We start from the raw sequence: 22,379 nt of genomic DNA, 5'->3' as shown, positions 1-22,379 counted from the left end.
TCTGCAGAGCAGAAATCACAGGTGGGAGGAGTGGGCAAAAGCACTGCCATTTTGTTTTGTTGTTGATGTTAAAAGCCTTGTATTTGAATTTCTATAGTACGTGCTTCTATATTTTTCATTTTTATAAAGACCAAAGTAAAAAAAATGCGTTAGGGAGAAAATCAGGGACAAAAGGAAATTAGGGTAGAAAACATAAGTTGAAGTCACAAGTCATATTAGAAGCCATGTACATCATTGCTAAAGACAGGCTGGAAATTTGGTTCTGAGCTTTTCAGCAGCCAGCACAAAATGGGAAATACAATCATTTATACAGTTTCACAATGTCCAAGAGATAAAAAACAAACCACTTATTCAGGAGAAATGTATCTATTCCTGGTCCTTAGATCTAAGAGACATTTTTCCCATCTGTCCTCCTAAAGAGAACACCATGTGATGTAATCAACCACATCCGCATCTACTTGCCTACAGTAATACAATAAATCTCATAGAGCTATTTCTTATCACATCTCTCAACATACACTGATGGCAAAATGCCAATACAGAGTCCAGTAAAAGCAATTCTATGAGGAGATAAAAATGTGTTCACTTCAGAGAGGCAATAAAGCACAGTGGCTAGGGCATGGATCTGAGTTCCAAACCTGTCTCTTAAGAATGTCACTTAATTACTCTGCACTAGTTTTCTCATCTATAAAATGGGCCTAATATTATCATCTCCTGGGATTTTATGAGGATTAAATGAGTTTATGCACATGAAACACTTAAAGCCTGGTACATGTAAGCACACACACACTCACAAAGATAGATATTATTCAGAAAAATGTTTTTTCAAAATGGGTCACAGATTTAAAGGTAAAATGTCAAACTATAAAACTTTTAGGTGAAAGGAAAGGAGAAAACCTTGGAATCTAGGGCTAGATAAAGAGTTCTTAGATGTCACACTCAAGGCATAATCCATAAGAGAAAGACTGATAAGCTGGATTTCATTAAACTTACAAACTTTTGCCCTGCAAAAGATCCTTAAAGGATGAAAAGACAACACACAGACTGGGAGAAAGTGTTTACGAACCAAAATGTACTTCGGAAAGTATTGCAAACCACACATCTGTGAAGAATCAGGAAAAAAGGCTCAAAAATCAACAGTAAGGAAACAAACAATCCAATTAGAAAATGGCCAAAAGACATAAAAAGACATTTCTATGGCAAATTAAATATGTTTAACATCATTAGCTATTAGGGAAATGCAAATTAAAACCATGAGATATCACTATACACCTATGAGAAACGCTCAGATACAAAACAGTGACAAACCCAAATGCTGACAGAGAAATTGGCTCTATCATATATTGTCAGTGATAACGTAAAATGGCGTAACTACTCTGAAAAATAGTTTGGCAAATTTTAAAAACTAAACATACACTAACCACATGACCCATCAATCACACTCCTGGGCATTTATCCAGAGAAATGGAAATTTACGTCCACATAAAAACATGTACAAGATTGTTTATTATAGCTTTATTTGTAATTGCCTAAAATTGGAAACAACCCAAATATCCTTCAATGGGTGAATAGTTAAGCTATGGTATGTCATCTCATGAAATACTACTCAACAATAAAAAGAAACAAACTACTGATACCTGCAATAACTTGGGTGGATCTCAAAAGAATTACAGTATACTAATGAAAAAAAACAATCTCTGAAGGTTGAATATTGTATGATTCCATTTATATACCATTCTCAAAATGATAAAATTATAGAGATGGAGGACAGATTAGTGATACTAGGGATTTGGGTTGGGGGAGAAAAGGAACATAGGTGCGACTATAAAGGGGTAGCACAGGAGACCTCTGTAGTAATAGAACAGTTCAAAATCTTCATTGTGATTGCGGTTGTATGAATCTACACAGCTGATAAATTGTTTAGCACTACATATACATACACATGCATGCATATCACACACACACACACACACTGAGTACATTTAAAACTGGTGAAATCTATCGGAATCTGAATAAAATCTGTTGACTGCACCAAGATCAATTTCCTGTATTTAATATTGTACTATAGTTGTGTAAGATATTACCACTGGGGGAAACTAAATGAAGGGTACATGAGACCTCCCCGTACTATTTGCAATTTCCTGTGAATCCATAATTACTTCAAAATAAAGTTTAAAAAAATAGATGCTATGAAAAATGTTAGATAAATCCTATAACGAAATTGTATTAATTTGGGGATTAAAGTTACCTTTATTTAGCAATCTCAACTCTTTCTTTATAGATAGTAATAAAATGATAATTTAAACATTTGAAGGGATGGTAAAAATTGTAAAAATTCATCTTTCAAAATATGGTGAAGGCAAAGAGGGTGTAGGTGTGTGTGTGTGTGTGTGTGTGTGTAGGGGGGATGCTTATGCAGGCACTCACTGTTTCAAGAAGGAAGTAGCATATTTCCAAGCATCCTTGCAGAATGGCACTTATTACTGTAGACCAGTGTCTGGCCCTCAGCTTCTCATGTTCAAAAGCCTGATTTTCTTACAGACTGAGCATGGATTCCCATTCTAGCTCACAAGACTGACGTGCTATGCACAAGAAACTCAGCCACACAGATGTGCAGGAAAAGCCAAGTTTCTTTCTGGTCTTTAAATTAACTTACTTTGAACTCCAAACCCCATCCTATAAGCTGGAGGGAATTCAACCTAAGTAATTCTTTGACAAGGCACTGCTGGTCCAGTTACTGCCCAGACACCACTGGATACGATCACTCAGAATGGTGACTGTGGCTTTTGTGATGGGACTCAGTGCTGGAATCCAGCTTCCCAAGCACTCCAAACAGCTATTTCCCTCTGAAGTCTCGCACCTTCTCAGGCTCTGACATCTCCCTGATCCCTGCGTCAGAGCAACTCCTACAGAAGCCTCTTACTTCTCTAAGATCCTTTCTCTTCCAGCTCTCTAGGATACCCAGCATCAGCTTAGCTTTTCCAGAAGGCAGAAAAAAATCACTCGCTTGAAGCCACCTGTCCTTTTCATCCTGCCAAGCCAAAATCCTGGTGGTACGGAATTATAAGGCCTTACTCCCTTCTAAAATGTGGGGAAGAGAAAAAATATAGGGAGAACAAAATAAAACTAATATTTTAACAAGTCATTCTGCCAAAACTACATTGAGCCAGAAAAGCCACTTTATTAATTTGCAACGAGCAATGAATGTCAGAACAACAGGTCACATCCATGTGGCTAGCCCATTCTCCCCTCTGTAAAGTAGACATTCAAGATCCTAATTAGAACATTGCTTGGTGAGCCTGGAATCAGAACCAGGGATATTAGAATAATTCAGCATTTAAAGGCGTCAGGCTGCCATGGCCTGATATAGGAATCCCACAATAGGGGCAGTCGTGTCATGCTATGGGAGCTGGACACACAGGAAGTTCATTGGCTATAATCCCCTGAATCCATGTTTGCTTTGAGAATGTCCTTGCCAGTGGAGTTACAATATTCACAGGCATTTCACTGGGATTCTCTTTCCCAGGAGAGCACTTGGATGAACACTACCAACATTTGTCCTAGAGACTGTTCTTTTCTATGTTTCACGACTGACCACCGCTTCTATCAAATAACAGGCCAGCACTGCCAGTCTAGGGTTCATGGCCCTTCTGGATGATTTTGCATAGATCTGTTCCAATCAATTATACAAGGACTTTGTATACGAACTCTCAAAGAGCCATATAATTTCTTTGTTCTTGGGTGAGCCTTCCTGTACCCACCCCCTCCTGATAATGGTACGTATACAGCAAATTCTATTAGAAGATCTTCAGTGTGAGATTCCAAACACCAGGAGCATCCGAACAAAGGAATTATCTTAAATAGTTTAAAAATAATTATACATTTTTTAAAAATGACACCATTATAACAATTGAAGAATAGTACATAGTTTTTGTTTGTTTTTGTTTTTTAAAGGAGGGAGCAGCTCACAGTGGCCCATGTAGGGATCGAACCAGCAACCTTGGTGCTACCAGCACCGTGCTCTAACCAACTGAGCTAGCTGGCCACCCCAAGAATCGTACATTGTTAAATGCAGTATGCATGATAATGGGTGAAATCTGCTGGATGCAAATGATAATAATGTCATTGAAGTCAGATTTTAAAGTGTTGAGTGCACATTGTTACGTGTTGAGTGGTCTAGCTGTAAAAGTTCTTGAGTATTTATGTTTTGGTGGGTAACAATATCTTTTTTTTGGATTATTGTATGTGTGCTGTGTTGAGATGTCTAAACTTCAGACTTATCAATAATCTAGTATAGGACAGGCAAGTCCATTTCCCCCCACTCTTCGCAGAGAAATACTGAGCATTCCAATGAAAGTATTGTACTTGAATTTGCAAAGTGCTTAAAAACAATCTTTATGGTAATTCCTCATCTATATATCTATGTGTATACCAAAAATTATTATCCCACTTTCTATTTTATAGAAGAATAAGAAAATATAATAACAGTAATAATAACAATAGATTTCAAGGCTCCTTTCTCCCCATAAAAAGTTTAACAAGTTACATCACCCATGGCAATAAGAGTAAAATTCAGACTGAGCCTGCTCTCTCAAACTCTTTTTGGTAACCTTGTATTCTCTAGTATCCTCTGCTTGTCTTTTTCTCTTTTCAATCTTTTTTTTTTTTCCTCCAGTTTTCTTAAAATGGCACATGCAGGGTACTCATCATTACTAATGAGATCTTCCCAATCTTCATCCATTCCTTATGTCCAGTAAAGCTAGAAAAAACATCAGCCAACTGGCCTTGTGAATAATTTCGTAGTAACTTTATCTATCAAGATAAATGGACATGCTGTAGGATGTTAGGATTTCTGAAATAATTCCAGTATAATTTTGGGGTTCGAAAGGCAGTATACGAAGTTTTTTTAAGTTCACTTCAACTGGTTTATGGGTTAAACTTAGCATAATGTTTCTATCAAGTTATGCTGTTTTATTTTTATTTAATTCCTTGACTATTTATGAAACACATGAATGTTTATGAAATACATGAATATATTTACTTCAAGCTTTGCTTTCCTCCAACTCATGCATAATGACCCTTTTTTATTTCTGTAAACTTGAAATAATAATAATAAGCTAGTTGTGTTCAGCTCTGTCCTTTGAGATGAAGAGATGCCGTCATAACCCCAGAGGTCAGTCAGATGATCTCTATTGCCTCTCAGCATGGTTACAAGTAATGACTGCTCACAATTTGTTCAGGTGACCATTTCACCCAAGATACATTTTGCTAAATACAGAACACCAGGCACTAGGAGATGAGGCTGAGAAAACATGTTTTGTTTTGCTAAGACAAAAAAAGATCCAGTCCCGTGTATTATTATTACCTACTGACTCCATCCTATTGCAACTGGTGCATCAGGACATAATCTGTGCACGTCCTGTTGCTCTGACCAGAGCTCCGGTCTTGCACACACTCTGGGACACTCATTTGGCCAGGAAGATCCAAGGGCATGGGGAGAGAGCCTACTGTTGCTACATTCTATGAGGTGGCAAGAACGTCTCATTAGGTTTGGTTTCCATTGCAGGAAATTATCAAATCAGATCACTGCACATAATGGGGCTCAGTCTCAGAGGCTAGAGTGAGATTTAGAAGGCTTTCAGCCCACTTATCAAAATGCTTACAGTTCCCATTTCACTGCGGATGAAACAATAATAAATATTGAGCAAAGGAAGTTAATCCACATCCGGAGGATTTTATTAAGTTAAACAACATAAGTTGTGCAGATCCCAGGCAATGAGTTTCATATTAAAATTCACAGCAACCTATAGGCACATTTCATCAAAAGCCATAAATAGATAGACATTGTATCTTTTTCATTACTATCATGAGTCTAACTGAAAAACAGACAGCAATTGTGTAATTGCAAACATCAGAGTTTTTTTTTAATCGGTATTTTTCTTTTAGCAACATAGCAAATCTAAGACTGATAGGGACCTATCATATAGTATTGCTCACAGAGCAATATCAAGCCATTTTTTTCTATACTGAAATTTAACATTTTATAGCAAGTATTTTCTAAAGAAATATTTTTATTTGATCTTTAATCAGTATAGGCTGGGTGTGAGGGAAAGTAGGTAAAAATAAATTTATTACACAGTCAAGAAGAAACATATTTCTTGTACTTAGTATTTTTAAACTTTGTTTTATAGTTGGAGATTTTTTATTTATCTGCACCTTATAATGTGAATTTATTTATGTTTTTGGTTACATTATTCTATTTGCCAAGGCATATATGTGTCTCTATGTGATATGCATACTCAGTGGTATGTTGGTAAGCCAACAACAGGACTTCAAAAAATAAAGTCCTGATTTGCCAATTTCTATGCTAGATATTCCCACTGCGGCCAATTTCAAGCTACCAATATACTGCCACAGAATGTGGAGTTGGGAAGAGATGCGCACATTTGGCTCTTGTGAGCCAGTACAAACTCCAAGACCATTGTATCTATGTGCTCGCACGTGTGCACGTGTGTGTGTATGAGGACATATGTACACACACACACACACACACACACACACACACACACGAGGGCTGTGGAGTCGTGAGGCAAATGAAGCCAGTGCCTACCTTGAAATTCCACCTTTAGTACTCAGTAGTTATTTGACCTTGGGCAAATCACTTAACTTTTCTGTGCCTCACTTTCCTCTTTTACCTAATTAACATAATAATAGTACCACTTACTAGGTGTGTTGTAAGCTTAAGTACATTAACATATGTAAAGGGTTATCAATGACACATAAACATCAGCGATTACTGTCATTGCTAATAACAATATTATGTATATGTCACTGTGTATACATAGTATAGTAGTCTGTCAGGAGCCTGCCCACCAGAAGCAGCTGATGCTCCATCTCCATCTCCTCCTCTACTCCCCAGCCTCTGCCCCATTGCTCGCCTCCCCATTTGCAGGTTCAGGTTAGCCTTGCAGGGATTAAGTTCTGTCCCAATCAGAATCAGCAAATCTTTAGACGTGAGTCTAGAGCGGTCCTGTTATCAAGACTCAAGTCAGCCGTCTTACCTGCTTGTCCCTCTCCATCAGTGCCTAGAGAGCTCCCGTTCCTGGAGCACTGCCCTGGGTGTTTGGCTACCTACCCTCATCCCCCAGAGTCATTCAGCTCATCTGTTTGTCTGTCTTCTATTGGTGGTTTCTGACCAGTGGCGTGCCCTGATCCTTGCTCTGTGTGTTTCACCTGATCTCTGGACCTTGACCACTGGGTTCTGACTCATGACCTTGGCTTTGGTTTGGAATCCTGACTGATGATCTTGTTCTGGACCTTCCCCAGTTTCCGTCTATTTTTACTGCACTCCCAGGTCTCTTGATCTGGGCTATCTTTAACTAGGATGGCCATTCAACCTGGGCTTTCCAGATAGTGTCAATTTTAAATATTCTGTCCTTTTGACTCTAGTGTTTTGGTATACAAATTATATTGCCCGGAGAATTTTTGATGGCAGAAATAGTCAAAACGTATCTTTTTTTATTAATTAATAAAATATGATCATGGTTTGTGTAACCTTTTAATTTCCAGTACTAAAATGATCACCAGTCTTAATGCCCAATCCCAGACCACGGCCAGGTTCTCCTACTCTATCAGGCAGTACCATGTTACATGGTGGAGATGATTGGGAAAGAAGGCACAGTTCAGAGGAGGCCCCAAAAACCTCCTTGCCCCAGATTTCAAATAATGGCAGGAATGTCATATATTCTATTCACATTTTTTAAAACTATCACTCTATTTGTGTGTACATATTGTAATCATCCTGTATTTATTGTCACTTGAATACAATGAAGGCAAACAACTTCATTGTCTCTGTTTTCCTCTGGTCCATCTCTTAGTGACCAAGTGTATCAGCAGCTATCTCTAAAAACTACCTGGAAAGCCCAGGTTGAATGGCCATCCTAGTTAAAGATAGCCCAGAACAAGAGAGCTGGGAGTGCAGTAAAAATAGATGGAAACTGGGAAGGTCCAGAACAAGATCATCAGTCAGGATTCCAAACCAAAGCCAAGGTCATGAGTCAGAACCCAGTGGTCAAGGTCCAGAGATCAGGTGAAACACACAGAGCAAGGACCAGGGCACGCCACCGGTCAGAAACCACCAATAGAAGACAGACAACCAGATGAGCCCAAAGATCCTGGGGGGTGAGGGTAGGTAGTGAACCTTAGTTAACTGTAATAGATTACAATATTATTAGCAGTATAGGCAGGGACAATCTCTACCCTCTGTACCACCATGACAGTTCTGACTACAGCCAAATAAGGACAAGAGAATCCCACCTCCCACCAGGAGTGCACAGTGAGGACTGGCCTGGGAACGCCTATAATGCCACTCCTAAATTTCAAATATTTCATACCCTCATTTTGAAGGTAATAAATTCCTAAGTCCCTTTGTTCTTCGGAGCAGTTACTCTTCTCTGGGCCTGCCCGCTCCCACCACCTTGGGAGTGTACCATCCCCCTCCTTTTAATAAATTCACCGCTTACTTGGCTCATTCAGTGAGTCCTTAAATTCTTTCCTGTGGCACACACCAAGAACCCGTTTTCCGGCAACAACCTCACCTTCTTTCCAACTGATTCAAGCTCCTGGCAGCTTTTTCATCTTGCCAGGCATTCAAAAGCAAACTCTTGAAAATAATCCCTCTAAGAAAACTTCAACATCCACATTTCCACTAGAGCTCTAAACAATAATTATTTCTCTAAATCAATGTCTTCTACTAAAAGGGAGAAGTATTATAACATTATTTGGTGGTGGTGGTCTACATGGGTTGTACGGCTGGGTGGTGGGGGATGAAGTAGGAAGGTGGGTCATAGTCAAATTCTTTTTTCTTTAGAACCTCCCAGACAAGCAACTCTCGGGTCCCTCTCTTTTTAGAACTGACTAAATCTAGCAATTTAAATAAAACTCATTCTTTTCTATCTACACCCCTTTATGAAGAGAGAAAAAAAGAATAGGATTAGAGAACTGGACTGAGTCCAATTCTCACTAACTCTCTTGATGCACCCCCAGGAGGCCTATAGACAGAACGCCAGGTATCCATGAATTTGGAAGGGGAAAAAATTGTATCATTATTTCACTGACCTCTAACTGAAATTTAGCGTGTCCTTCAGGATCTCAACAACCTCCGGCCTATCTGTCACCTCCTCCCATTTGTGGGCTTAAACTGGCCATACAGTCCTTTGATTATTAATGGAGACAAGTAACCAGTGTATTAGCAGTACTTACGACTTTTCACCAATAAAAATCAGACATTTTCTTATTGCTTTTACATTTGTTGCTGATATCTCAAAATATCGTATTTGCTCATCACTACTTCAAAATTATGGTAGTTAATAGACTTGCTGTTACATCCTTTAATTTAATGTGTTAAGAAAGAAGCACATGTATTACTATATCACATACTTGTTTTGTAATGTTCTGAAAACTGTATTTCAATAGAATTTGTTTCCTTTGGATTCTTATGTATTTTATTTTTTAAAACATCTTTATTGAGATATAATTCATACAAACATAAAACTCACCCACTTAAAGTATACAATTCAACGGCTTTAATCTACCCACGGAATTATGCAACCATCACTACAATCTAAGTCTAGAACATTTTCATCACCACAAAAAGAAAACCATGGTCATTAGCAGTCACTTCCCACTCTCCTCTCCTCCACCCTAGCCCTAGACAACCACTAATCTATTTTCCGTCTTCATAGATTTGCCTATTCTGGACCTTTCATATAATTGGAATCATATAATATGTGGTCTTTTGTAACTGGCGTCTTTCACTTGGCATAAAGTTTTTGAGGTTCATCCAAGTTGTACCACGTATCAGCACTCTATTTCTTTTTGTTGCCATATAATATTCCATTGTATGAATATGCCATATTTTGTTAATTCATGTTGATGGATATTAGTTTCCATTTTTCAGCTATTATGAATAATACTGCTATGAACATTCATGTATATGTATGTATATGGGTGTATATTTTTCATTTCTAATGGGTTTATACTAGGAGTGGAATTGCTGGTTCATATGGAACTCCACTTTTAACCTCATGAAGAATTGCCAGACTGTTTTCCAAAGTTGTTGCATCATTTTATATTACCACCAGCGGTGTTCAAGGATTCCAATTTCTCAATATCCTCTCCAATTCTTATTATTGTGTCTTTATTATAGCCATCTTAGTAGGTATGAAGTGGTATCTCACTGTGGTTCTGATTTGTATTTCTCTAACGGCTAATCATGTGCATTTTTTTCATGTGGTTATGGGCCATTTATATATCTTCTTTGGAGAGATATCTATTCAAATCCTTTGCCCATTTTTTAATTGGGTCATTTTGTCTTTTTGATTATTAACATGTAAGAGTTCTTTATCTATTCTGGATACAAGTCCTTTGTCAGATGTATGATTTGCAAATATTTTCTCCCATTCTGGAGGTTACCTTTTCACTGACGCGATGGTATTATTTGCAGCACAAAAGTTTTAAATTTTGATGTAGTACAATTTTTTTCTTTGTTGTTTGTGTTTTTGATGGCATATCTAAAAAATTATTGCCTAGGTGAGGGTTGCACAACTCTGTGAATACACCAAAAACTATTGAATTGTACACTTTAAATGAGTGGATTAGACGTGAATAAATCTCAATAAAGCTGTTTTTAAAAAAAAAGCCAAAATGGCAGAAGAAAAGGACAGAGAAAAATCCAGACCTTGGTGTCACTGTTTGATCATCTCTCTAGATGACCAATAAATCTTCCTTATTTTTTAAAAATACAAAAAAAAAAATCAGTTTCTAAAATTAGATCATGGTGATGGTTGTACAACTCTGTAAATATACTAAAGACCATTGGATTGTATATATTTTAAAAGAATGAATTTTATGGTATGTGAATTATATTGTGTTAAACCTATTTTTAAAAAGACAAAAGAAACCGCTGCCTAATCTAGTCATAAAGATTACGCTTACATTTTCTTCTAAAAATTGTATAGTTTTCAAATATATGGTGATGGAAGGAGAACTGACTCTGGGTGGTGAACACACAATGTGATTTATAGATGATGTAATACAGAATTGTATACCTGAAAGCTATGTAACTTTACTAACATTTGTCACCTCAATAAACTTTAATTTAAAAAAAAAAAAAGGTAAATAGAAAAAAAAGAATTGTATAGTTTTAACTTTTACGTTTAGGTTTTTGATCCATTTTGAATTAATTTCTGTATATGGTATAAGGAAGGAGATCCAACTTCATGTATTTATTTTATGGTCTCAAAAACATTATTCAGGGAGGATTTACCAGATGGCCAAGGTGGTCCCTGGTACAGACAAAGTGAGAACTCTTTGCTGTAGAAATTGGACTATATACCCTGCCTCCTCTGGGCCTCAGTTTCATTCCCTTTAACATTCATGGGTAGGATTGAATTAGGAAGTCCCCTCCAGTTCTGTGGCGCCCTTTTCTGTGTAGACACTATGGGTGGAGAGCAATGATTCTTTTCTTAAGAAAAATACCTCATGTCTGTGACACAAGCTGCTTCTAGGTTTGTTTTTTGTTGTTGCTGCTGTTTTTAAGGAAGCCATTGTCTGGCAATCATGGGAGGGCTCAGCCAGAGCTCTGCAACGTGTTTAGGGGGTAGAGGTGACACAATAGGGGAAGGAAATGTTTTCTATTGAAAAGCAGTCAATTGCCTTCAACAAGTTGCCAACAAACTGAACAAGACTTTTTTTTTCAGGTTTCAGCTGAATGCTAGCTTTTGGAAGGTAAATAGAGTGGGCCAGGTGGAAAGGTGACATACACCCCCAAATGAGAGGGGGGATTATTTGTACAAAGCTAGCAGGATGTGAGATGCCAACCATGCAAATGAGCCACCATCACTAACGTCATCAAAGTGGAACAAAAATCTGGAGAGTACAATCAAATCTTTACTTCTATAATTGCAAAGCTACTTTTACAATTTCACAGTTGTTATTTCATATTATTTACCTTTTTAAATACGGTATGAAAGGTTTTAAATATATATTGGTTGGTCCCTTTTAAAATTAATTAAATGATTCTGAGATAAATCATTTGCATTTTTAAAGGTTTTAGCATCAAATTCCATAAGCCATTTGATCACTGCTTGTAAGCATTGTAATTTTTCCTGGCATCTATTTCTACATAGTAGAACTATTGACACTAGTAATTATAAAAAGAAATTAGAAAAAGTAATTAGAAAAAGAAAGCAAATGTTTGCAAAAAGTTGCATTAAATATGGAGTTTGAAAAAGACGATGGGATATTCGCTGAAGAGCTAGCATATTCTCCTGACAGTTGATACATAGATTGTGCTAAATTCTCCATGTTTTGCAAATTCTGCATGTCATGTGTTGACATCCTTTTAAATTAACAGTACCACTCCCTTATCAATTCGGGAAGAATCCTTTTGGGCTCAAAAGTCAGGACTTTCACTTCTTCTCCCCAACACCTTTTCCTCAGGCTTCTCCGCTTTCAAGTAGTACCAACAATGTGGGGAAGAAGAGTATGGACAGAGAGGAAACAGGGTCAGAGCTTGAGAGCCCTGACAGTTCGTCAAAGGTCAGCATGGAAGGGACTGTCTGTGAGGACACGGAAGCTGAACTCTTGAGCCAGCTGAACTGGATGGCAGCCAATCTCTATCTCCCGCCTGGGCCCAAAGGGAGCTCCCTACAATTCTGTGTGGCCCTGCATAAAGACGAAATTGCTCTGTATAAATAGAGTCTAGTTTCACCTTTTTTAGGTGAACAGATCAGGGCAGGTTTCAGCAGGTGGTCAAGGGATAGAGGACAGAGAACTCAAACTATTATTTGCTGCGTCAGAAACTTATGGGCTTATTTGGAAAGACTGAAACTAACTAAAGACTTATTAGCGTAGGACTAGAGTTGTGAAATCTGGTCAAAGGGTTTTATGCAAGGATGCCTCCATATATGTATATATATATATATACACACACACACTCATAATGACAGAAAAGAGTAGAGAAAAATACAACACTTTAATTAGGGGAGAAAACTATTATTTTTCATAAATTGATAAATTTCTCATGTCAGCAATCTCTTTACACTAAAACATAGGAGTGGTGCTCCCAAGTTTTTGCCCCCTCCTCAAAATGAAAGGGAAAGTAAAATTCTTTTCATATAAATAAAATGTACATTTTTTTTAAAGTGCATTAAACCAACATGAAATGACTTATTCTAAAATAATATTCCTCTTTAACTGGTCTTTTCTTCAGATTTCCTGAGAGGAAAAGTTGCTGTTTAACCCCATGTGTTACTTCTTTTGCTTTGATAAATTTTTTTCTCACATTTACTTTCTGGCAGAGGTAGTATTTTATTGTTCTGTGACAATCCAATGGCAATCCATTAAGTATCAGTTATTAGTAAGGTAATATTAACAAGGTAATTAGGTAATATTAGTAAGGTTGTAAGTAATATGGCAATGTGTAAAATGGAAAAAGAGACATTTATGTTCGGAAATGCTAAACCTTTTGGTTCTTTCTATATTTAGGTAATCTCAGCCTATTTTCTGGAAATGTGCATTGAACCATAAGTGTGTTTTTCACAGAAGGAAGAATTCTGAGGACTGGGTCCAACTGGGAGGAATGTTACCCAAGGTGGCCTGGGACAAAAGAGTTGGATGGAGAGCCCCAATTTTCATCATCTTAGTTGCAAAGAGAAAAGGTCATGGCACAGAAGACAACCTTGTGCGTCAGTGGGCCAGGCAAACGCAGAAAAGCAAGTGGTGAAGCTAAAACCAGGGGAGTGAAGATCTGAACAGAGCTAGGCAGGTGCAGAGGGTCGAGGCAAAGGGTTCAATTCTGAAGCCACAAGCGTGAAGCCTTTGCCAGAGGTCCCCTTTTACTGCGGCTGTTGAGAGGTTCTGCTGCTAGGAGTAGCCCCCCCGGCACTCCAGGCTAAACACTGCAGATCAATAGATATATCAGATTTATTTTTTCTCTCTCTTTTATATACTTTCTTTTCATGTCAGTGCTATATGATTTTTTATCCTTTCATTCTTCCTTCCATGTTTTTAAGCTCCCTTCTCTACAGCTCTAGGTTCCTTTGTATTTTTGTTTTGTTTTGTTTATGAGCTCTGTAAAAGCTAACACTTTCGCAGTTTCTTTTTTTTTTCTTTGTTCATGTAGTCTGATCTGGAAACCAGGACTTTATGTTGGCCTGGATTTCTCAGATCTCTAATCAACTCTGTGGAAAGTGGAATAGCTTGGCAACAGACATGATAATAATAATAATAATAATTAAAAGTAACTGAGCACAGAACTAAGACATGAGATTCAAAAATAAGGAGGAAAGTAACAGTCATAGGCTTTCGTCTGAAAATATGTATCCTAGCTGACTGAGAAGCACCCTTGCAAATCAGTTAATAACCTCTCTCTATGCGGAGAAAAGCAAAATGATAGGGAAATTTCGCATTTAGTTGTAGTTTGCTTTGTATATTACCTTCAGTTGAAATTCTACAAACAAACAAAACTTTGAAAATCCAAGATGAAAACAATGGATGCCACTAGTAAGATTTCCAAGTGTACTTTTAAAACACAGAGTAGATTTGTTTTTCTGGCACAAGTACTTTAGAGTTCTCACTTAATTCTACGCATTGTCATTTTGTAGTTGCCATTATGCATTCTCTTTTGCTGAACCTACATCTTGTCAACGAGGTATTTTAAAAAATACTTTTTGAAATCACCCACACCCTGAACAGCAGAACTGCTGTGTGTATACAAATGCTCTGGAAAGGCCCGAGTCAGGTATTGGGTGTCGGCACAGGACAAACCGCATGGTCTGCCTTGGCAGCCCTGACCTCACCTGCAAGCTGCCCACACACACTCCCTTCCAAACGGTGCTCCTCTGATGCCAATTGGCTGACTGAGCTAGTTTGGGAGGATGCCTATGGGAGGGGAGGCGGGGAGGTGATGTGGATAAATATTTTATAAACTAAACTTCAAGCTTAAAACTTGATTTACCCTTTCAACCAAATTGACATTGGAAGTCCCATCTCTCCTTAAAAATCTTGGAAACTGAAGAGTTAAAGGGGTATGGAAGCTGGTGTAGCCTGGGGCTGTCATCCAAGGCCAGCAGAAAAGGCAGCAGGAAGGGTTTGGTTCTGGCTAGGCTACAGACAGACCATCTGGATGCAGAGGAGACCTAGAACGCCAGAAACAGCTTTTCTTTTTGGTGTTAGGCTTCAGTGAGTTCAGCCTGGGGAGAGTCGTTTTGGTTTCTGACCCAAACTGAGAGGCTTCTTTGAACAGGAATTTTGAATTTTATATAAAACAAATATTCATTACATACATTCTTTAGGTAAAGAAAGTCACAAAAAGCAATGTACACAATTAAACATATTTTAAAGGTATATAGACCAGATTCAGTAGACTTATAAATGCATAGAAACTATGCCTTTAAATAATATTGCTAGGAATAGATAAATATGGATAGGCTGTCTGAAAAAAACTTGTTTTTCATATTGTGCCACTCTGTGACTCTTATGAAGAATTATTTTATTGTTTGTTTTTAGTATAGTTCACTTGAAAGAGCAAATTCACCCACAAAATTCCTTTTAGGTCTTTAAAATTACTATCTTTCTCCATTCTTGTTTTATATTTAATTATTACATGTGGCATAATGTTAGCATGGGCCAGCTGGAATTCCTTTCACAGGAAATTTTTCTTTACTAAAATTGAAAAAAAAAAACCTGCAGGGAAATTATAGCAACTTCCTACACTATATCACTCATGAACATACACTCTGTTTGGAAACCACCCTCTTTAAAAGATATAATCTATTCTTCCCTAGCTATAGCAGTTTGTTAGATTTGTATGTGTTATCTTTAACAATTAAAGGAAAAGGTGAATGTAAATTCACTCGAGCAAAACAAAGTAGGAAAGAGAATATTATCCTTATGAGAATTCTTACCTTAAGGAAGAGAAAATGCACGTATCTTTTTGGGTGGGGAAGATTGAGGGGGTGGGAGGGCGGATTTTTTTTCTCTCCAAGACTCTAATTGCCACCTAGCAGCAGAAAAGGGAATTGCACACTTAACTTTGCACTTACTTCTAGAAAACATTGGTTTTAAAGGGCACATTACTTTTATTATGACCAATATCTAAGGAATTATTAGCCTACTGGTAAACTAGGGATTGAGTTCTTTCCTCTCTTATTGTGATGAAATAAAAATACAACAAATGAAAATTTGGGGCTTATTTATAAGAATACTCTTTCTACCATAAAAATGTCTCTGTTCTTTTGTTTCGCTATGGTTACCCTTGCCACCTCAGCAATAAGCCAAAGGAAAGAAATTCTGAAGCCACCCTGACACTAAAAAAAAAAAATGCTTGCTTTGGCCCATTAAAGGAAGAAATGCCTGTTTTTAATAGAGAAAGCAGTTTCCCAAATAATCTCAGGGTGGATTTCTATAAAAATGAGAATATATTTAGGACAAAAGAGGTCGTTTATTTTGAAAATTAGAAGACATCTTTTTTATTAAGGATGAAATAATTTCCAGACCAAATGATTATTCAAATGTGTTAAAGAAGGGCGTCCTTATTTCTAACTTCACCAACCATGTTTTTATTTTTGTAGCAGTCAGCCATACTGAATGCCAAAGCTTTAAAGGAAAATAGGTCTCTATTATTGTGTTTCATAGATCTTGGGAGCTAAATAAAAACAACCAAAAATTTTCAAGAGATTAAAGCAAAATTAAATATTTAAAAGGACTTCAAAAATTAACAAGTTGAAAAAGAAGGTTCTTGGCTAAAAGTATAACTTAAGATACCAGACATGGGGGGGGGGTAGTGGGTTCACGGTACACTTCCAGTTTGCACTTATTATTTAGATAAATAACAGGCATCACTCTGTATTGATTATATATTATCACTAAGGCAATCATTAACATTTTGGAAGACAAATGTTGATTTAAAAAATAATAATAATATTAATAGCTAATTAATGTTGAGAATTTATCATGTGCCAGGCAGTGTGCTAAGCAGTTTAAATGAGAAATTCACTTAGTCATCACAATAATCATAAAAGAGTCTAGCCAATATTATCTCTATTTTACAGGTTTATGCAGCAACATCAAGACAAAGGTTCAGAGAGGCGAAATAAGTCATCAGAGGTCTCAGAGGCTGTAAGTAGCTAAGCTTAAATACAAACCCAGTTCTTCTTAATACCCCAGTGCCCCAGCGTTCAGTTCTTGAAACTCCTCTATCTACTCTCACTCCAGTCTCATGGCTCTAAATAACTTCTGTACGATGATGGCCCCCAATTTTTTATCTCCAGCTTGGATCTCTTCACTGAACTCCAACTCCTATGCCAACTAACTACTCCAAATCTCCATTGGGATGTCTAACAGACATCCCAAACTTGACATATACCAAACCATATTCATGATCTTTCTCCCCAAACCTGCTCCTCCTATCTCTCCTTTGTCACAGTTCATTGCAGTGCCAATCTTCCATTTGCTCGGGCCAAAAACATGAGTCATTTTGAAATCTCTTTTTCTGTTACATGCCACATATAACCCATTAATAAAGCACTATTTGGCTTTGCCTTCAAAATATATCTAGAATCCAACTACTTTCTATCATCTCACCATTACAATTCTGGTCCAAGGCATTGTTATCTCTCATTTGGCTTACTGTGATAGCTTTGATCTTGTCAGTGTGCTTGGCTGCAAACATTCTGTTCTCAACACAAGGGTCAGAATAATCCTTTAAAAATGTCAGTCATAACATTTCTCTATTTAAAACCTAGTAGCTTTCCATCTCACTCAGAGTAAAAGTCCTTACTGTGGCCCAAAGGCCCTATACTATCTGCAACCCCCATCCCATTTATTCTCTGATTTCATTCCGTAAGACATCCTCAGGAATTCTTCTCTGTTTTGTTTTAGTAAGGTATTCTCAGCGTCTTATTACTAATGCTTGGCATACAATAAGGTGATCGACAAATATTTGTTGAAAAAAATGAGAAATATCTGACTCCAAAGCCTGTCCTTTTCATGATTCCCTTCTATGCATATATTGGTGGCTCTGAGTTGAACATAGCTGGCTGGACGCTTCAAAGTGGCTGTTATATCAAAGGCCCACTGTGAACCACCAGAAGGGACATTTGGTCTCTTGGGGTTTTAATGGCTTGCAGCCCTTTTTTTTTTTTAATTATTAGCTTTCAGCTCCTTTAAGCATGATTTGGGGAGTTGGCTCACGGTACACCTTGATTCTTAAGTAGTAGTTTTAAAATTGACCAATAAGGGCATTTTGTAGAAAGAATAGGCCATAAAAGCAGCACCACTTCTGTCATTTAAAGGCCATTGTTAGTTACTTCAGGATTTGAAAAAAATAAATTTTAATAGCCAAGTTAAAATTTTCCCATGGACACGTAATATTCATTGTTACTCAACTACCTAGATGACATTCTGTAATAATTGCTTAATTTCTGCAAAAGTATTTCTAAACAACTTAAATATGCCAGTGGCTTTTATACAACCCTCTCTTTTGCTCACACATACTGAGGGAGGGAAATTATATTATATGGATACAACTCTAAATTGTTATTCTTCTAAATAAGTCTATGAATTCCAATCTGCTCTATTCCAAGCTTTAGCTATTAGAGAACAATTAGAGAACATTAGCTTCTGAATAACTAGCAAAAAAAATAATAATAATTAGGTGGGAATGGATACAGACAAGGCTAGCTTTAGAGAGAGCTATCTAAAAGCTATGAAATGTTAGTTAAATAAATTAGGATACACTCATATGATAGAATACTTTACTGTTATGCAGACATTTAAAAGCATGAAGAAATGCTTATGATATAATATTTAAATTAAAAAGTAGGTTAAAAATAAGCATATATGATTTGATACAAATTTTTGCGGCAGTTTATTTTGTTGAAATATTATTTCTATGCATTTTCCTATCTCTCTGCCCCTTGACCCATTCAAGCAGGTATCCAGACCTCAGATTTTTGTAAGGCAAAAACAAAAGCTGCTTAGAAACAACATAGGCTCTCCCTGTCTTTTGAAATGAGAAGGAGAGAGAGAAAGAGAGAGAGAGAGAGGAAAGAAGAAAGAAAGAGAGAAATGCCTTTGAGGGTGACATAGAAGAGAGATTCCTCAAGATTTAGAAGTCTGACACCCATCGGTTGAGTGAACAGCTAAGACTTGTGTCTTGCTCCATGACAGAGCCCAGGTGGCACAACCTCAAAGAGCAAAGCTGCACCTGGGTTCAGGGGCTGCCAGATTTACTCACTTGATTCTGGATTCTTGAAATCCAAGGGTGGTAAAGGAATATGGGAGTGATCAGACGGAAGATGGCACAAAAGGGAATTTCAGCAGTAAATCAATGTGTACAGATGACCAAATAATTTGAGACAGTTATAGGTACCTCCATAACAATTAAGGCCCTAGAAACTTTGTACAACTTCCTATATAAAAAGGAAATGCTCAATAATAGCTGAGATTGAATTTCCACAGCATGGCAGGATATAAGCTCAGGGTTAGATTCAAGTTGATCTATAAAAATGCAGTATTTCTTTCTATGGAATGAGAGTGATACCCACAATATGCGTATGCACACACAGACAATGCATTACATACTATAAATTTTGGAAAATATATTCTCAGGATATTTTCCTACCTTCTTTAGGGAGATATTATTGTAGGAATAAAAATCACTAAAATTTTAACTGTGATTTTCTCTGCTTTGTGGATGATAGAAGATTATTTTTCACATTGTCAGTATTTGAAAAAAATTTAAATAAATGTGTATTCCTTTTATCATTGGAAAAAATTATAAGACCAACCGCAAACTGACTTTTTTCCTATATATTTGAGCAGGTAGAAAACAGGGAAGAGCACATGTAATCTTAGGTTCTATTTTCCAGGTGTTTCAGACCTACCAATATTGTTCCTGTAAGAATACTATACACTAAACTTCAAGAAAGATAACAGGTTTTTCTCACATTAAAAAAAGGATGGTATAGCTTTTGCATCCTATAAAAATTTTAAATATTATTGTATCAGTTAGGGTCCCAGCAAGAAACAATTGGCACTCTCATAAGGGGCAACTGAAGAGAGTGTAATCAGAATGTGGGCAGGGAAACAGCAAGAGACGATGCAGTACCACTGCCAACCTGGCACTAACATGGAGGGACAGAGGGTAATAAATATACTGATCCCTATCTCCTACTGCCTTCTGAGCTCCTATTAGTGCCCTCAGCTGAGCCCAACCACAAGCCATAGAGGGAGGAACCTTGCTGATGTATTCCATAAAGGGTGAAGTAGAGCTATTGGGGCAACAGAGAATATCTAGCATGGTGACATGAAAGTGCAAGCAATTCCACAACTTACTATAAATATTTCCAAATTTAAAGATTTCTACTAGAAGAGTACTAGAAACACAAGAGTTTTGGACTTCAGTCTTTGGTACTATGCAATATACACATATAAGAGTATTAATTATACATACTTACCTGGCAGGGGAGAAACCATGATCGCGAAGATGGTTTTCCCAGGGCGAGGCTTATCCATTGCACTCCAGACAAGGTGATGCCTGAGATTTCCCCAAATGTGGGAAACTCGATTGCATAATTTGTGGTAGTGGGGGACTGCGTTCGCGCTCTCCCCTGAGAGTAAAAAAAAAAAAAAAAAAATTATTGTCTTTTTATAATAGCAAAGACTTGGAAATAATCTACTTACTCATTACTAATTACTCAGTAAATACTGTATTTCCACACAATGGAATACTATGCAATTTTTGAAAACAACATAGATCATTACTTCTGAACATGAAAAGACAGCCATAACTTTTTAAGTGTAGTATAAGACAGTTTAGTATAATCTTATTTGCAAAAAAAAATTATATATTTATATACATATTTATGAGGCATGTGTATAGACATGTAGAACTTTCAAAATGTTTATGCACTATATAAAAACTTTTAAATGAGCATTTATTTAATTATTGAACATTCATTATTCATTCAGCAAGATCTATTAGGCACTAAACTTCATGTACTAGAACAATCTATTAATTTAAATCTGTTAATTTAATCCACTAAATTGGGTGATTTTTTTTTTTTAAATGACAGCTAGTATTGGTGAATTTAAGGAGGGCACTCTCATATACTACTGTTGAGATATAAACTGGTAAAACATTTCTGGAGGGTAATTTAGCAATTTTTATCAAATCCTTAAAAATACCCACTTCATTTGACACAGCAATTCCATTTTTAGGAATTGATGCTAAAGAAAGGAACACAGATGTGTATGTATATATACGTATATATATGTATATATATATATATATATATATATATATATATATATATATATACACACATATATCAGGCAGCTTGGGAGAAGGGTAACCTAAATATTAAACAATAGGCATTTGGGTAAATAAAATGTCACATGTTCATAAGGTGGAATACTAGAAAGCCATTTTCAACCTGGAAAATGTCCAAAATATATGTGAAAAAGTTTTAAAAGAGTGTGATTGATACTAAATTGCTCTGAACTTGAATAAATCACTTAAGTGATCTGAGGCTGTTACTTCATCTACAAAGTTCAGATCCTTATGGACACTTTCAACTCTTACCTGAGTCTAGGTACTCATTTTTCCTTCTTTGTAAAGAAAATAAGTCATCGTTGGCAGTCAGTAGATGTTAGGTTGGCAGCTGTTAGCAGAGCTGTCCTAAACTCTTTCATCTGGGGATTTACTAAAAGATGCTTTCAAAGTAGAAAATACGTCTTTCGGAAGAAAAGAAAAAAATTTGTTTTTCTCAGTGGCCTAATCTATTAAGAGTCGTGCTTAGTTTTGAGGACACAGGACACTGATGCCCTCAAAGAGTTCACAGTCTGGTGGGGGGAAACCAATAGCCATCAATGACAACAGAGCCTTGACAGATGAGTTTTCCAAAGTAGAAACAAAAGCATGTATTCAAACGAGATGCTCGAGGAAGAGTATGGTTGACACATGGAAACGGATCATTATTTTTTGGTTTTCCTTGGGGCACTCGTGCCTCCGTCACACAACACCCCCAATTTCTGTGGACGCCGAGAGGCTCAGCGACACACCCGATCACTCCGAGTCGCAGCTGTCGTCTCGAGTGATTTCAGGGGCACCGGTCGGGCCGGTGAGAAATTGGAGGGACTCTGCAACACACCCCTAATATCACTGAGGATGCAAGAAGGGAGGCTTGGTAGAGGTCGCCCCTCAGCTCTTAGCTGCCGCGGGCACTCCTGGGCCCAGGTTTCCGGCCAATCTCGGTTCCACCCTCTTCGAAGCCCCGCCCATTGCTAGCGGCTGAGAGTTCTGTGGGCCGGGA

General features: G+C 37.2%; 1 long non-coding RNA gene and 1 other non-coding gene across 2 annotated transcripts in view; one reads left to right on the top strand and one right to left on the bottom strand.

The window, feature by feature from the left end:
• LOC141572240 (uncharacterized) overlaps positions 1-22,289 on the bottom strand; it is a 37,471-nt gene extending 15,182 nt beyond the window's left edge. Inside the window, exons 1-2 of the long non-coding RNA XR_012497528.1 lie at positions 21,650-22,289; positions 20,523-20,675 (exon numbers count right to left, since the gene is read on the bottom strand). This is a non-coding gene — a long non-coding RNA (uncharacterized LOC141572240). The remainder of the gene's footprint in view (positions 1-20,522; positions 20,676-21,649) is intronic.
• Positions 20,515-20,678, top strand: LOC141572526 (U1 spliceosomal RNA). Its single transcript, XR_012497851.1, has one exon. It is a non-coding gene; the product is annotated as a U1 spliceosomal RNA (small nuclear RNA).
• Positions 22,290-22,379: the final 90 nt, after the last annotated feature.

Source organism: Rhinolophus sinicus, linkage group LG06 (genome assembly GCF_036562045.2).
Source record: "Rhinolophus sinicus isolate RSC01 linkage group LG06, ASM3656204v1, whole genome shotgun sequence".
In the NCBI taxonomy this organism is placed as follows: domain Eukaryota; kingdom Metazoa; phylum Chordata; class Mammalia; order Chiroptera; family Rhinolophidae; genus Rhinolophus; species Rhinolophus sinicus.
The sequence above is the reverse complement of the archived record's forward strand: the minus strand, read 5'-3'. Positions and strand labels throughout refer to the sequence as shown.